Source organism: Octopus sinensis, linkage group LG12, assembly GCF_006345805.1.
Source record: "Octopus sinensis linkage group LG12, ASM634580v1, whole genome shotgun sequence".
NCBI lineage: Eukaryota > Metazoa > Mollusca > Cephalopoda > Octopoda > Octopodidae > Octopus > Octopus sinensis.
In genome coordinates, this window is record NC_043008.1 from 33,447,291 (window position 1) to 33,464,879 (window position 17,589).

Here is a 17,589-nt window from a genome sequence, read left to right on the forward strand (position 1 = left end):
TCGTCCAGCCACACAAATTTGCGCGTGCTGGCTGACCTAGTAGAATCATTAACCTGCCGAACAAAATGTTTAACAACATTTCATCCGTCTTTAGGCTCTGAGTTCAAATGCCACGAAATAAGTACCAGTTGAACACAGGGATCGATAATCGACTAGTCTCATCGCCCAAAATGTTAGGCGTTGTGCCTAAAGTAGAAAAGATAAAATCGGCGAGCTGGCAGAATGATTAGCGTGTCGGACAAAATGCTTAGTAATAGTTCTTCCGCAATAAGTTCAAATTCCGTCGAGGCCGACTTTATCTTTCATCCTTTCAGGGTCGATGAAATAAGTACCAATTGAAAACGGAGGTCAATATAATCGATTTGCCTTCTCCCCGCAAATTTCAGGCTTTGTGCCTATAATGGAAAGAATTATCATTATCATTATTTGACAGAATCGTTAGACAGTCGGGAAAAAATTCCTTGAGATGTTTGTTCCAGCTCTTTATGTTCTGAGTTCGAATTCCGCTGAAGTCAACTTTGCTTTTCATCTCTCCGGGAGTAGATAAAATTAAGTACCAGTCAAAATGCTAGTATCAATACTATTGACTAAATTCCTGTAAAAATTGCTTGAACCAAACCCAGACAATTCTACTGCTACTACTACTACCACTATCCGAAAAGTTGGCACTGTTACTTGAAGTTTCGTGTTTCCACTTATCAAACTTTTCCTGTTTGGTAAGGTGGAAACACTAAACTTGAAGTACAGTGCCAAGACATTTTAATTTCTACGTAATACTTACTTTACTGTACTAAATACTTTCTCAGTAAATTCAAGTGTGTGTATGTGTGTACATTATGAATCAACTTCTGTTTAAAAGAATAAGAAACTAGTATTTTATTTAAATGGTACTTGTTTGTGATATATATTTATTAGTATCCTTTAAAATATAGTTAGTATTTGTGCTCGTACTTTCTTAGTTTCGAGTTCAAATATCTCCCATAGGACAACATTTGCCTTTCATCTGCTTGAAGTCGATAAAACAAATACCAGTAATTAAAATGCTGTTGGTACATGCTGATTTCTAGTATGATGCATGCCTACTCTGAAAAAAAAATTGCCTTTCAGAGTATTCGGGAAAAATCAATATTTCTTATTGTGCACAAACGAAGACCCGTCTAATCTTGCATTTAGTAGTTTTATTGAATTATTAAAGAGAAAAGGTTGGGGGGTGGAAATCAACAACAAACCTATATATGTGTGTGTGCGCGCGTGCGTGCGTCCGCACGCACGCAAACACACGCATTATAATTATTATTCAAAAACCAGAGCGAATTTAAGCAAACGAATGAAAGAACTGATCTAACGTCGAGCCAACGAAGGACCCGCTATATACTCGATCGATTTGCTAAAAATAGTAGTCAAATCCCATCAGGTCATCTTAAGAGAAATGCAATGAACGATGTCTCTAAAAAAGGAGAAAAGGTTAAAACGGAACACCTTTCAACAACAAGTCTGCCTCATCAGAGCTATTCTGGGTCTAAATAATGCGCAATAGATAACTAATTAAATGAAACAGTATGACATATTTAGGTTAAGGTTAAATGAAATGTCATATGGTTGATTGAATTGATTGATAATAAAGGAAAATGCATATAAGAACTGCTGCTATATAGTTAATAATTACATTCTAACAAAATACCAGTAGTTCTCATCAATGATTTTATTATATTATATATGTATTATTTTAGCATGCCTGTATATATAGCTAGCTAGACAAATTAATAATCTCTCATCTGAAACCAATGAAAGAAAGTGACCACCCGAAAATGCTTAAAAGCCTGTTAACTACATATATGCGAGTGGGGTTGAAAAGCGTACATGCTGACTACGAAGGAGTGATGTTAGAGCTGTGAAATTTTGCATGCATTGGTTTCAACTCCTCTTCTTAATAACGATATTGTTTCTTTCCATGTAAACTGATATCTGACTGTTCAAAAAGGACTTTAAAACTAAATAGTAGCGACTTCTCTTTAAAATCGACAAAATTTGGCATCACGCTGTTATCAAGTACCTGCAGGAAAAGGGTTTAGCTCCCAAAGACATTCATGCTGACATGGTTGCTACAATATGAGATTACGCTCCAGCTTTAGCAACAGTGCAAAATTGGACAGGTGAATTTAGGAAAAGAAGGGAGAGTCTCGAAGATGACCCAAGATCGGGGCGTCCTGTGACTGCCACCACCGAGAAGGATTGATCGTGTTCTCGTGACTGGGAAGCAAACTTCTTAACTACATGGCGACGTCTGCGCGCACGCCTCTGATGAGAACCCAATAAGTTTCGAAAATCGATTGAAGTTGTTCATCATTTAAGGCGGCGAGCTGGCAGAAACGTTAGCGCACCAGGCGAAATGCTTGGCGGTATTTTGTCTGCCATTACGTTCTGAGTTCAAATTCCGCCGAGGTCGACTTTACCTTACATCCTTTCGGGGTCGATAAATAAAGTACCAGTTACGCATTGGGTCGATGTAATCGACTTAATCCCTTTGTCCTTGTTTGTCCCCTCTGTGTTTAGCCCCTTGTGGGCAATAAATAAATAAATAAATAAATAGATATATATAGGTGCAGGCATGGCTGTGTAGTAAGAAGCTTGCTTCCCAACTACATGGTTCTGGGTTAAGTCCCATTGCGTGGCACCTTGAGCAAGTGTTTTCTACTATAGCCTCGGGCCGACCAAAGCCTTGTGAGTGGATATGGTACTCAGAAACTGAAAGAAGCCCGTCGTAATGTATGTATATATTTGTGTCTATGTTTGTCCCCCACCCCACCCCAACATCGCTTGACAATCGATGTCGATGTGTTTACATGCCCCCGTAACTTAGAGGTTCGGCGAAAGTGACAGACAGAATAAGTACTAGACTAACAAAAAAATAAGTCCTGGGATCGATTTCTTCGACTAAAAAAACCCTCTAAAGCGATGCTCCAGCATGGCCACAGACAAAGAATAAAAGAATATGCTTATAAGTAGAACACATTTATTGCCTAAGTAATAGGCATAAAGGAAACGAAACGCACACACGATAATTAACGATCGCAAATAAAATTATTTATGAAATGCTATAAAAATTTTACAATGGGCTTAATCACCTTGGGCTCGGTGGGTTACAAGAATATATATATATTGCAGACAATAATTTTAATATAACCGGTTTAGCTAAATTTTTCGCCCACCATCCAACCTGTTTACTACACCACTACCCCTCTATAACTTCTGAGAAGTTAGGAAACTTATCATTGTTTGTTTTTTAGTTTTAGTTCGCCTCGATCGGGCAGATAAATGAGTAACGGTATTCCAGCAGTGGACATTTTGTCGTGAGTGCACAATATATCCACGAGAACATTATTCGATGGATCTTTTTCTAAGTTGTGTCATTTAAGGAAGCTTTAACGGTTATTTCTAACATGGTCAATTGATGAAACTGACTTTAGTGTAGAGCTGAAATCACGTTTGCTATGCTCAAATGTCTTCATCTGTGTGTGGTGGAAAGGGGGAGGAATAAAGAAAGGACAAAAAGTGAAAGGGAGAAAAGGCAAACGAAAGTGAAAGAGAGCGAGTTGCTTTAATCAGAGGGAAAACGAAAGTAAAGCGAGATGGGAAAGAGAGGTGAAAAGAGGAAGACACACATAATGAGAGAGAGAGAGAGAGAAAGATAGAAAGCAAGCGAGAGGGGAGAAGAGAGAGAGAGCTCGTTTAAGCAGACGATGTAATGATAAACAAGTGTTCTTAGGTAAAGAAATCATACATATTCATATAAACCATTATATATATAATTGTTTGTATCTGTGTATACATACACACAGCAACTTCTTTATTTACGGAAGGAATGTCTGCTAACTGTGAATCTAGAAGAAAAGGTGTCCGGTAAATCGAAGCTAACTAGGGACCACTAGCAATCAAAAGTATATGTTATACTGTACCAAAGGATGTAATTCTTACTAGTTATTTGGAGGGAGTAGATTTGAAGAGCATTTTGGTACTACTTAAAAAGAGTGGTCCCGGTACGCGCACTCGCGTACTCTCGCATCCGCGCTATCTAGTCGTGACTAGTCGATCCTACAACTACCTAGCAAAGTAAATAAAACACAAAATAAATATTTTTTTTTAGACAAAGTAAATAATTTTTTTTAAACAAAGTAAATAAAAAAACACAAAGGATCGACTAGTCACGACTAGCTACCGCGCATGCGCGAGTGCGCGCACCGGGACCAGTCTTCTTAAGTAGTACCGGGCATTTTAACGCGGGTTTTTGCAGAATCATTAGTGCCGGCAAAAATACTTTGCAGTGTTCCAATTCTTTACATTCCGACTTCAAACTGCGCTGAGATCAACTTTGCCTTTCATCCCTCCGAGATCGATACAATTTTGTACTAGTCTTAAGCACTTGAATCGATGGAATCATCTCGCCCCCTGCCACCAAAGTTGTTAGCCTCATGCCAAAATTAGAAATTACTATGGTTTTAAAGCCCATTAAATTGGAATTTTTTAAAATTAGGGACCCATTAAACTAAGGGTTATTTTCTTAGTGTGCATGCGCTTATGCACACATTCACACACACACATCAAAATACGTATACACATAAATTCACACACACACACATACGCATTTTAATGTGCATATAAAAATCAATATTCACGATACTATGCATACACAAAAAAATCTCTGAACCAGATAGATGTCTACATGTATCAACATAGGCATTTATGATACATGTGTATGCGAATGCTTATCATTATGTCCGTGCAAATGAAAATACGTTTTAGCTATATATATATATATATATATATATATATATATATCATATATATATTATATCATTATATATACATAATATCATATATATTATATCATTATATATATACATAATATCATATATATTATATCATTATATATATACATATATATATATAATATATATCATATATATATTATATCATTATATATATATATATATATATATATATCATATATTATATCATTATATATATATCATATCATATATATAAATATGATATATATATATAATATATATCATATATATATCATATATATATAACTATGATATATATATATATCATATCATATATATATAAATATGATATATATATATATATATATATATGACCTTAAACGATAAGCCCAACCACACACATAGATAAACAGCGACAACCACACTCACACACACACGTGCTATCATTACACACACACAGACCTGTGCGCACGCACATACCCACACATGCCTCCTTCTCTTGCACTCTCATGTCTTTGAAAGAACTTTTTCGTCACCCATTCCCTTCCGGTCATTTCAATATGTGACCGCGTGTGTATCGTTGTCGATTTTCTTTCTCTGTCTTCCCTTCCTTGGACTTTTCCTTTTTTCTATATTTCTGATGAAGAGCTTCGCTCGAAACGTTAAATCCTCCTTCTTTCTTTCCTTTCCTGAGCGTCCAATAACACTATACCTGTTCCACATTCCCATGTTGTTGTGTTTTCTCTTTGTTCATGTTTTGATTATCTATATATATATATATTATATCATATACATACACACACACACACAGAATCTCCAACAGAAATTTTGCAACGCAGTAAAAGAAACAACTGCTTTCGGCATTGGTGTATTTCTGGAAATTTAAGGGCGCTGTAAGCTTTTTCTTTTTTTAAAACTAGAGATGAGTGTGAGTTGTGAGATACCCACAAGCCACTTCTCCAAACCTCATACCGACTAAACACACTAAACGCCCTGTATGCATGTATGTACATGTTTTTCAGTTACATTTCTGTGCGTGTATGACAGCTATATAAATGTATTCATTTACAGTTTGTATTGTCTTGTTCTATTATTTCTAGCTCTTTTACAAGATTCAGTCGGTGGGACTATGGGACGGCCATTGTTTATATTTTTCTTTAATTATATATATTTTTTTATTCTTTGTGAAAAATCTCTTTCACCGTACACCACAAATATCATCCTTGCTCATCCCTCTTATCCAAAGTATATTCTAACAATTAAACAATTAGATGCAACTGGTTTTTGTTTTTTGCTTGCTTTATCGAATCCATTGCTTGAATGTCTCTTTTGGCCATTTCTAGAGAATACTGTTGAAAGTTTCTTTCAGTAATGAACGAGCATGTATGCATGCTTTATTAAAAATCAGCAAAAATTAGAGTGAATCAAGGGCCTAGAGTTCCATGCATTGACATGGATGGAAAGACATATAGATAGATTAGAGGGGTCTTTTGAAGTACTGCATTTTCAACAAATTGTTTGTATTTACTTAACATGCCAGATGCTGGGAGAGCTATAGGTTACTCTCTCTCACACACACATAATATAAAGAAGAAAAAAACTGATACTAGTTGAACGAAAAATTCATGATTACCAGGTTTTCACAGCAACACAATTTCTTCCAGACAGTGGTGATAAGTATATCTAACTCAAGATACAAGACACAATTTGAGAAGAAGGGCGCAGTCAATTAATTTATATTTTATCAACAAAAACGATGATAGGCAGAGCAGAGTCAACTTTGGCGAGATTAGAACTTAAAATGTAAAGAGACGTAAACTAAATACAGCAAGGCCTTTTTATCAGTTGTGCCACTGATTTTCTCACGTCCCGCTCTAATGATGTATTTAATAATTTCTAAAACATTGACACAAAGTGTTACAGATTTGTTGAGGTGAGGAGAAACATTTTAAGCTCTACTGATTAATGGTACATCGACCCAGTCGCTGATTAATACTTAAGTACTATGGAATGAAGGTCCCAGAATGATCAACGGCTAACTCGAACGGACATGGTTTTTATTTTACTTTTTGATTGGTAGACCTTTTTATTGACTCGGGGAGGATGAAAGGGGCAGAACAGCGATAAAATAACTGTAGTCCTATAGATTTGATGGGTATGATAATAATGCATGAAATAAACACTAACTTATTGTTTTTCTATTAGGTGGTGTATCCTTTGTTACAAGATACCCATTTTTCTTATAGTTATGAGGGGGGAAAAAGTTGGGTCATGTGAATTTTCCAACACTCCTCTCCCCAACCACTTGAAAAAAATTTTCCCAACAAATCTGTATATACTTTCAGTCTACAGTATCTAAGTGGTATTTGTTGAAAATTTTGTTAAAAAGTATCCATTTTCTGGAAATTACGAGGCAACAAAGTCGACGGCGGGGTGATGGAGGGGGGGAGGTACACATCTATAGTTATGCCCACCTTATAATTTATAATTAGATTTTTAATGCTCATAGCATTCAATGTCTTAACTAATTGAAAAACAATTGTTTTCCATCTGAATGTTATTTCAATGATTCATTTTATCATCATTATAATTTTGGACGATGGCTTGATTTTGAGGAAGAAGTTAGTCAATTAAATTTGACCTCAGATTGGCTCTATTTCATCGACTCTGGGAGGATGCATGACGAAGCTGAATTCGCCAGGATTTAAACTAAGAAGGTAAAGAGTTGAAAGGAATATTTATAAGGCATTTTGTATAATGAGCTAACGATTCTATTAACTCATCGCTCCTTTTAAAAATATAATAATTGTTCCAAATTTTGGCACAAGACCAGCTGTTTTGGGGAAGGAGATAAGTCGATTACACCGACCCCAGTGATCAGCTGGTATTTATTTTATCGACCCCTAAAGGATGAAAGGCAAACTCAACCTCCACAGAATTTGAACTCAGTACGTTAAAGCGGGAAGAAATGCTGCGAAGCATTTTGTCCAACAAGCTAATGATTCACCCTTTTACAAATACAACAACCGAAAGGGGACTTTGACTCTGTGGATGGTGCAAAGATCCCTTTCGACCCAAAGGTAATGTGGTGGTGGAACAATGTTGTTGATAGGGCTATCAGAGAAAAGAAACAGGCTTGAAAGGACTGGAAGAACGGTGGTAGCAGGGAATCGTATCAGACCACCAGAAGGGAAGCTAGGAGACAGATTTATTTAGACAGAGGGGAAGCAGATAAGAAAAAATTTGCCAATGTTCTGTGTCATGAGGACCAAAGACTTCAAGTATTTCGTGTTGCAAGACAGTATGAGAGAGAATTGTGATGTTGTAGGAGAGAAATGTGTCCACATGGATGATGGTTCACTTGCACTAAACGAGGCTGCAAAGAGAGAAGTTTGGAGACGCCACTATGAAAGGTTGCTCAATAAAGAAAATGAATGGGAGTAAGAGAGTCCACCGAACATCGACCTAACAGAGGGACCAGCTATCCGAGTTGACAGTACCTTGGTAGATAAAGCAATTAAGAGTATGAAGACAGGGAAAGCCCCTGGCCCATCAGGAACCACTGCAGAGATGCTCAAAATATCTGGCAGTGTCGGCTATAGCCTAGTCACCCATATAGTTAACCAGGTGATACACGAAGGAGTCATACCCAATGACTGGTGTGGCAGCACCATAGTCAACTGCTACAAAGGTAAAAGTGGCGCTTTAGATACAAATAATTACAGAGGAATCAAGTTGTTGGATCAGAAAATGAAGGTCATGGAGAGGGTCATAGCCCAACTAATTAGGGAAAGAGTCAGTTTAGATGAGATGCAATTTGGGTTCGTGCCAGGGAAAAGCACCACTGATGCTATATTTATGGTAAGACAGCTGCAGGAGAAATACCTAGCCAAAGATAAACCTCTGTACCTGGCTTTCGTTGATGTAGAGAAAGCCTTTGACAGGGTCCCCCAAGCCCTTATCTGGTGGTCAATGAGGAAACTAGGGATAGATGAATGGTTAGGGAGAGCTGAGCAAGCCATGTACAGGGATGCTGTCAGTAAGGTGAGGGTTGGCAATGAGTACAGTGAAGAATTCCAGGTAGAGGTAGGAGTCCACCAAGGTTCAGTCCTCAGCCCCATCCTATTTATCATACTCCTCCAGGCAATAACAGAGGAATTCAAGAGAAGATGCCCTTGGGAGATCCTCTATGCTGACAATTTTGCTCTAATTGCTGAGTCACTATCAGAACTCGAGGAGAAGTTTCAGATGGGGAAACAAAAATTAGAATTGAAAGGCCTTAGAGTCAACCTAGCTAAAACCAAAGTCCTAATAAGTAGGAAGGCAGACAAACCACAAATCCCTTCAGGTAGATGGCCCTGCTCGATCTGTAGAAAAGGCATAAGTAGAAACTCTATAAGATGTACCCAGTGTAAGCTATGGACACATAAGAGGTGCAGCAATATCAAAGGAAAGCTAACTGGGAGGATAGTTTTTGTATGTGGCAGATGCTCAGGAGCAATAAACACTAAAAATTTGCAGAGAACAACTTCCACCACATTCCAGGGAAAAAAACTAGAAGTAGTTGTTAGCGTCTGTTACCTAGATGATCAAGTCAGTAGTTGGTGAGAGTGCGCCGTTGCCAGTATCGCCTGACTGGCCCTCATGCTGGTGGTATGTGAAAAAACATTCAAGTGAGTTCGTTGCCAGTGCCGCTGGACTGGCTCCTATGCAGGTGGCACATAATAAGCACCATTTGAGCATGGCCGTTGCCAGTACCACCTGACTGGCCCTCATGCTGGTGGCACGTAAAAGTACCCACTACACTCTCAGAGTGGTTGGTGTTAGGAAGGGCATCCAGCTGTAGAAACTCAGCCAGATCAGATTGGAGCCTGGTACAGCCGTCTGGTTTGCCAGTCCTCAGTCAAATCATCCAACCCATGCTAGCATGGAAAGCAGACGTTAAATGATGATGATGACGACAACAACAATGGTTTCAGATTTTGGCACAAGCAGTTACACAAACAGTTGCAAAGAGATGATCTTCTCTGTGAATCTTTGCTGGATTGCTTCAAGATCCACTGTCAATTTTACACTGTTGGGTGACCATAGCTGGGAGCAATAATCCAGGTGGCTGAGGACGAATGCCCTCCATAGGACCATCATAGTTTCCTTATCTCTGATTCTGAATGTTCTCAGGATCCATCCAGCCAGTTGTCTGCACTTTGTCACTATCCTGGTAATGTGAACTTGGAAAGAGGTATCATCACTCATGTTGATATGCAAGTCCCCCACTGATTTAGGCTCTGGGATGGAAATTCCCTGTGGATGAGTGTACGCTGTAAGTTTTATATCCAGTTGTGGATGCTGGTAGCACAGGGCTTCGAATTTTTCAGCATTAAACTGCATATTATTATCCTCAGTCCATCTGTAAATTGAGTCCAACTCCTGCTGCAGATGTGCAACATCGCTGGGGTTCTGTATTTTCTGAAAGACTTTCGTATCATCTACGTAGCTAGCAAGGGTGGCTATCCAGGCAGTTGAGGGCATATCTGAGAGGCCCACTATGAAAAGCAGTGGTCCCAAGACAGTGCCCTGTGGAACACTGCTCACTATTTGTGTTTTCATTGAGGTGGCTCCATTGACAACTATTGCCTGACTTCCATCTTTCAGAAAGTCATGTAACCACTTTCCAAGTTTTCCAACTATGCCAAGATCATGCTGATTGTGGCATATCATACCATGGGGTCCACTTGGTCAAAAGTTTTTGTAAAATCAAAATATATTATGTCTACATTTGAGTTGTTGAGTAACAGCCTCAACACCCAGTCATAATGTTGTTAGAGCTGAGTCAGGCAGCTCCGAACTGATTGGAAGCCATACTGGGTATCACTTAACAAGTTATTTTCTTCAAGGAATGTGATTAGTTTCCCTCTGACTATCCGTTTCATGACTTTGCTGATGTGTGAAGTCAGAGAGATAGGTCTGTAGGCATATGTATATAACATATGTATAGAATATATATGCATTATATATATATATATATATATATATATATATATATCTATCATCATCATCATCATATATATGGGGGAGATAGAAAAGTTTTGAGCCTTGAAGTCATGTACCGTGTTTTGATTTTTATGAGGCTCAAGACTTCATACACCCCTCATATATATATATTATACACACACATATATATACATCATCATCATCATCATCATCATCGTTTAACGTCCGCTTTCCATGCTAGCATGGGTTGGACGGTTCAACTGGGGTCTGGCAAGCCCAAAGGCTGCACCAGGCCAGTCAGATCTGGCAGTGTTTCTACAGCTGGATGCGCTTCCTAACGCCAACCACTCCGAGAGTGTAGTGGGTGATTTTATGTGCCACCGACACAGGTGCCAGACGAGGCTGGCAGACGGCCACGCTCGGATGGTGTTTTTTATGTGCCACCGACACAGGTGCCAGACGAGGCTGGCTGACGGCCACGCTCGGATGGTGTTTTTATGTGCCACCGACACAGGTGCCAGACGGGGCTATTTATATCTATATATATATATAGATAGATAGACAGATAGATAGATACATATATATATATATATATATATATTATATATGTAAAGCATATGTTATACATGTATGTATATTGTTTTAATTGTCCTTTTAGTAAATAAATAAATAAATTGACATAATATGTCTAAAAGTTGATGAATATCATCTATTGATCCCCCCCCCCCATTTTTTACTGCTCTTTATAACATATATTTATATAATATATATATAGTATATACATAACATATATAACTTAATATATGATATATATATAACATCTATATAATATCTATAACATATATATATATATATAATATATATAACATGATATATATACATATATATATATAAAACATATACAACATTATATATACATATAACATATAAATATAACAATATATATACATATAATAATAATAATAATAATATATATACATATATAATAATAATAATATAATATATATATACATATATATAATAATAATAATATATATATATATAATATATATATATATATATATATAGGTTAATGAAAACGGTTCATGTAACCTGTTATAGTTTTTTTTAAAAAAAAAGGTTCTTTAAATAGTTTCATTACATTTAAATGGTTTATTCTTGTCTGATGACATGAATTTAACATATCAAAGCTCTTATTTTACCTTCTATATAAATGAAATTGCTGTTTTATCTAACGCAAATGAAATAGCGAATTCTACATTACAATGTCGTTGTAAGTTTGTTTGGGATGTGTGCGTGTGTGAGAGAAAGAGGGAAAGGAGAATATGTGTGGGGGGTGTAAGAAAGATAGAAAGATAATAATCTCTCAAGACAGTTTTTCCGCTGATGAAGGTATCAACTGTCCATCCATATATTACTATGAACAATTGCTAGAAACACGATTTTATTTTCAAGTGTTTCTTCGTTTTAACTGTATATATTATAATATACATACATACACACACTCACACATAATATATATACAAACATACATGCCTCTCTACATATATGTGGATGTGTGTGTGTATATATATACACACACACACACACACACACAAACACATCCGTGTTGGTATAAGTATACATATTTTACATATACACACTCACACACACACACACACATAAGTAGTATAATGTTCGAGTTTGGTTCAGAACCTTCAAGGTTCAAGCTTAAAGTACACATTATTAAATGGAACAGTCGAGGAATTTTTTTCCCCTCTGTTTACTTCTTTTTAGGAAAACATTTCAATGATTTGCATGCGTAATAAAGATTTAATGTACCATGAACTTAATAGTACGATTTTTTTTTTTTTTTAATTTCCAGATGTTGTAACGCTGTGTGTGTAAAATAAGCGTCGAGTGATGATAGATAGAATAATATTTAATATTCGATTTTCTTATTTCCGTTTTGTTCCTAGTTGCAATCAAGGCTAAACGTCAAAAGAAAAATCAAAAAAAAAAAGAAAAGAAAAATTAAACTACGTGGAAATGAAATTTTATACACTCACAGAGTTAAATGTCCTTCTCTGTAAGAAACAAGCATATTGGAAATGAATGAAAGAATATATATCTGTGTGTATGTAGAGTAGGGTGTAGCTAAAAATAGTAAGTTGTACCTTATTAGAAGGGCGAAGATGAATTTTGATTTTCACAATAATTATAGCAAGTAAAAGACAAACAGATTATTGTGATGCTGAATTAGGAATATAAAAACACTACTGATGTTCTGAAAAGTGCTTAAACATGTCAACACGTAGAAAAAAAATCGAATACACATTACGTACCCTAGGTTCAGCTTGAATGGACACGCAATTTGTACTCGCCAACACTCTTATATGATGTCATCATTATGTTTATGCTGCTCAAACCAACTATTCTGTCGAACCTTACATGAAAACCGCTACAAGAACGGGAGAGAGAGAGAGAGAGAGAGAAGCAGGCAAGAGCCTGGTATAGAGGAAAATTATATCTTCCCAGAAAGAGACCGGTTAGTTACCACGTGGATCAGAAGAAAAAAAATTTATTATTGTGGCGATTAGTTCGTCTGCAGCCAAACTGAACTCTTCGCATTCTCTCGCTGATTTTTCATTTTTCCTCCTTTTTTCATTCACCTCTTTCTCTCTCTCTTTGTTTCTCCTTTTCCTTCTTCGCAATTCCTGTCTTGTTCTCTTCAAATTTTCTTTGCAGTATTGTATTTTGCCGTAACAAAAAAAGTTCTGTTTATCTGAGGGAAATAAGATATAGCAATATACCTCGTGCAAAGGCGAAGTGAAGAGAGAATAATATCACCAGTTTTGTTGTGCGTTAATGGTGTTAGAACATGAACAACATACCGGCGATATTCCTATACATCTCCTTCTAACCACACCCTACATAATGCATAGTGTGTTTAAGAAAAATAAAAGACGGGGCTACTAGGGCTGCAATATTTTCTTTTCTTTCTTCCTTTTTTTCCTCTCTCTTTTGGTTATAAGTCTGTTCAGTCAAAACTGACCTGCTACGAAACAACCCTAACTTTGGGCAAAATAGTTTTGTCTAAGGAAAACAATAGGTGTTTGGTCACTAATATGGATGGAGTCTTGTTGCTGTTGTTTGAGACTAGGCTAGTTTCGATTAAGTAAACTTTTGATTAAAGGCGTTCCTACTATAACCATCCCTATCTTTTTTCTTTTTCTTTTTTTTTCTTTTAGTTATTTAGAACTACATGATACGAGTCCTTCATTTTTTAAAGGTAGGATGTGTAAAAGTTGAACGACCACAAAGATACTCCTTGTGCGATACTTTCACAAATTATCCTCGTCCTTTTGCTCTGGAGACTCACAGACAAACAGTCTTCAGCACACTGCATAACCTCTCACACCCTGGCATCACCGCAGTAGTGAAACTCATTTCGGCTAGGTTCTTTTGGCCAAATATGAGACAAGACATCACTGTTTGGTCACACTCCTGCCTTTTCTGTCAGAAGTCAAAGTTGCATAGGCACATCCATGCAATCCTTGGCACATTCAACATACCAGACGTGCGTTTCAACCATGTACACATCAAACTTGTTGGACCTTGGCCAGTCAGCCAGAGATATACCTACCTGCTCACCTGCATTGATCATTTCACATGTTGGCCGGAAGCTATTTTTTTAGTAGATATCACTGCAGAATCTGTTGCCAAAATTTTAGAGACCCTACCTCCATCATTACCAACCATGGAAAACAGTTTGAATTGCAACTCTTCCACAAGCTCATGAAGACCATAGGCGCATGTCAGATTCAAGCCACCAATTACCATCCACAATCCAACAGTATGGTAGAACAATTCCACCATCAAATGAAAGCTGCTTTGCATGCTTACCTAGATCGGCAGCATTGGAGCAAATATCTTTCAATAGTTCTTCTTGGCTGCCAAGCCTCAATAAAGGAGGATCTCAGTTATTTCCCAGCAGAACTTGATAATGTCACACCTCTTTCATTGCCAGGCCAGATGTTGGCCCCAGTGGATCTGTCCACACAAGACCCCACTATGTTCATACTCAGACTTTGCAAACACATGCAAGAACTGCTACCCATGTCAACACGACATCAAAGGTGAACACAGAATAAACAATATATACACAAAAATGTCTTATGGTGATTCATACTAACTTTTTTTCCATTTAATAATACGCACTTGAACAGCCAATGACAGTTGCTATACTCCCCTTTTGGTGTATAAATGACCATAAGCTACCTGTTGGCTCAATCTAGTGTCTAGAAGACTATGGTCACTTAAAGGGATTACAAGGACATTATAGCCACATACTCCTGAAATAACCAAAGAGAAATGGTACTCCAGTATAACCACAACCTAGTGATTGGATTGTGGTCATCTCAATAAAATATGAGCAGCAACAGTTACCTCACAGTTTTTGAAAAATTTGTGACTGACTTTATGGAGATAGTCACTTTGCTTGGATTTATGATGCAAACTTACTGTTTTAAAGTGATCTAAATTAAAACCTCTCATCAAAATTTCATGTTAATTTATGTATTAAACACTAGCTTAATAAATGACAGTTGCATCATTAAATTCATCATTATTATCAAAATTAATTGAAACAAAGACTGTATTTCAACAGAAATATAGTAACAAAAGAGTTAAAAAATAATTTCTGAAGGTAGCAAAGGCACTGCATTCTACAGACATACATTGCTAAATGTAGATATCCTGAATATACACTTCTGACTCCAACACTTCTTTTGTATCTAATGTTGTTTAGTCCCAGATAAGCCCCGACTAGAACTATGACCAAAAACATTCCAAATGTGACCAGTCCATCTTTTTGTTTTTCAAACACAGTGAATGTAGAACTACAATATGTCTTTCTATTTGGGGGCAACAGAAAGGTGTGAATGGAGGATGATTTCACATCTATTTCTAACAGATATTCTTTCATTTTTCTATTGATATGGTTTGTTAGCTTTATTAGAAAAGTTTGTTGATTCTTTTATATTTAAATATATATATACAGGTTAGCTGAGTTAGAGGTTAAAATAACCATATAAGGCATAGAAGTATCCATTACACTACAGGTATATTATCTATGTTTAACCATGGGCATACATATGCAAACATATTATGCTCATAAATTATAGGTAAAGCCAAAGATAAACATGAGTTTATCAAGAATCAAAAGTTCAAGAAAACAGAATATATATATATATATATATATATATAAATCTTTTACTAGTTTCAGTCATTAGATAGCAGTCATGCTGGGAAACTGCCTTGAAGAATTTGAGTCAAACAAATCACTCCCAGTACTTATTTTTTAAAAACCTTATCCTACTTATTCTATCAGTCTTTTTTGCTGAGGACATAAACACATCAACACCAGTTTTCAAGTGGTGGTGGTGGTGGTGTGTGTGAGGGGAGAAACAGATACAGGCACAAAGAAACACACATTTATGCAAATACAATGAGCTTCTTTCAGTTTCCATCTATCAGATGCATTCAAAACACTTTGGTCAACACAAGACTATAATACTAGAAGACACTTGCCTAAAGTGCCATGGTGAGTTGTTTAACCCCAGGTCAACCGTAAACAAGCAGACCTTATGATTAAAAGGGTTTCAGTCATGCACACTCTGGCCTTCACTTAAGTATTGTGTATCTAAGACTACATAATCCAATGTGTCATTCATTTTCTTTTTAAACACAATAGTATATGATGGGATGGATATTTGGCTCCTAGTTCTAGCAAGTCAAGCAGCCATGTAAAGGTTCCCTTGTTTGGCTTGTTTTATAATGAGTGACTTCTCACACAGTTTGAGATGAAGAAGGCACTTATGTTATTTTTAATGATGGTAGTGGGATACATGAACTCTGTATCTGGGTGGAGATATTGACAGTTTAACCCCAGTTATATCATTTAGGTGGATACCAAGTGATAAACCTGCAACAAACAGTTGGGGAATAGATATGGTGTGGGGGATGGGAAGCAGTGATCTTCTGCTGTTGTTGTTGTTCTTGCAATGGGGGGTTCAAAGTAACAAACGCCATTTTCTGAGTTATCTTCACATTTTGGGGTATGTGGTGGTAGAGTGATTATCTCACTGGCTGGGAAGTTTTTGTTTATCATTCGTAATTCCATCATTCGTGGCAGAGGTGGTGAGGAGGGAGAGTTATTAAAAGGTATGGCAGTGGAAAAATAATTAGTAACTGTATTGGTATGGTATCTAGAATTGGCTTATTAATAGCCCAGACTTGCAGCCAAATGTTTAAAATGGGATGGATCATTTGTGGATGAAATTTAGCAAGGTAGTGTATCCATCCAACTTTGGCTTGATATCAGCATGTTGTTGTAACTGCCTCCTCCTCCTCTTTTCTCTTATCAGTCCAGCTGCCTGAGAATGCCCTTCAGATTACCAGGCTACCGCCTTTCAATGCACCATAGCATTTTCATAGATATCATTCATCACCATCGTTTTAACATCAACTTTTCCATGCATGCAGGGGTCAGACAGAATTTGTAGAGGCTGGCTTTTTGCAGCTACATGCCCTTCATGTCACTAAGCTGCACCTGTTTTCAAGCAAAATAATATTTCTCTATCAACCACATTGATTGTATGACAGTGATGTTAGCTTGCAATCACCTCAAGATGTCAAGACAAGGGTATACACACACACACAAACTCATATGATGGGTTTCTTTGAATTTCTACCCACCAAATCAACTCACAAGACTTTTGGTTGGCCTGGGGCTATAGTTGAAGATACTCAGTAAGGTGCCACACAATGG

General features: G+C 37.0%; 1 protein-coding gene across 4 annotated transcripts in view; it reads right to left on the minus strand.

Moving 5' to 3' along the window:
- LOC115218054 overlaps window positions 1-17,589 on the minus strand; it is a 147,745-nt gene that overhangs the window by 104,798 nt on the left and 25,358 nt on the right. The window contains exon 1 of one of the 4 annotated variants that reach the window (XM_029787818.2): window positions 13,103-13,315. The exons of the other annotated variants lie outside the window; for them this stretch is intronic. The gene's annotated coding sequence lies outside the window, so the exon portion shown is untranslated. Of the gene's footprint in view, window positions 1-13,102; window positions 13,316-17,589 lie in introns of those variants that run through there. 4 annotated transcript variants of the gene reach the window in all.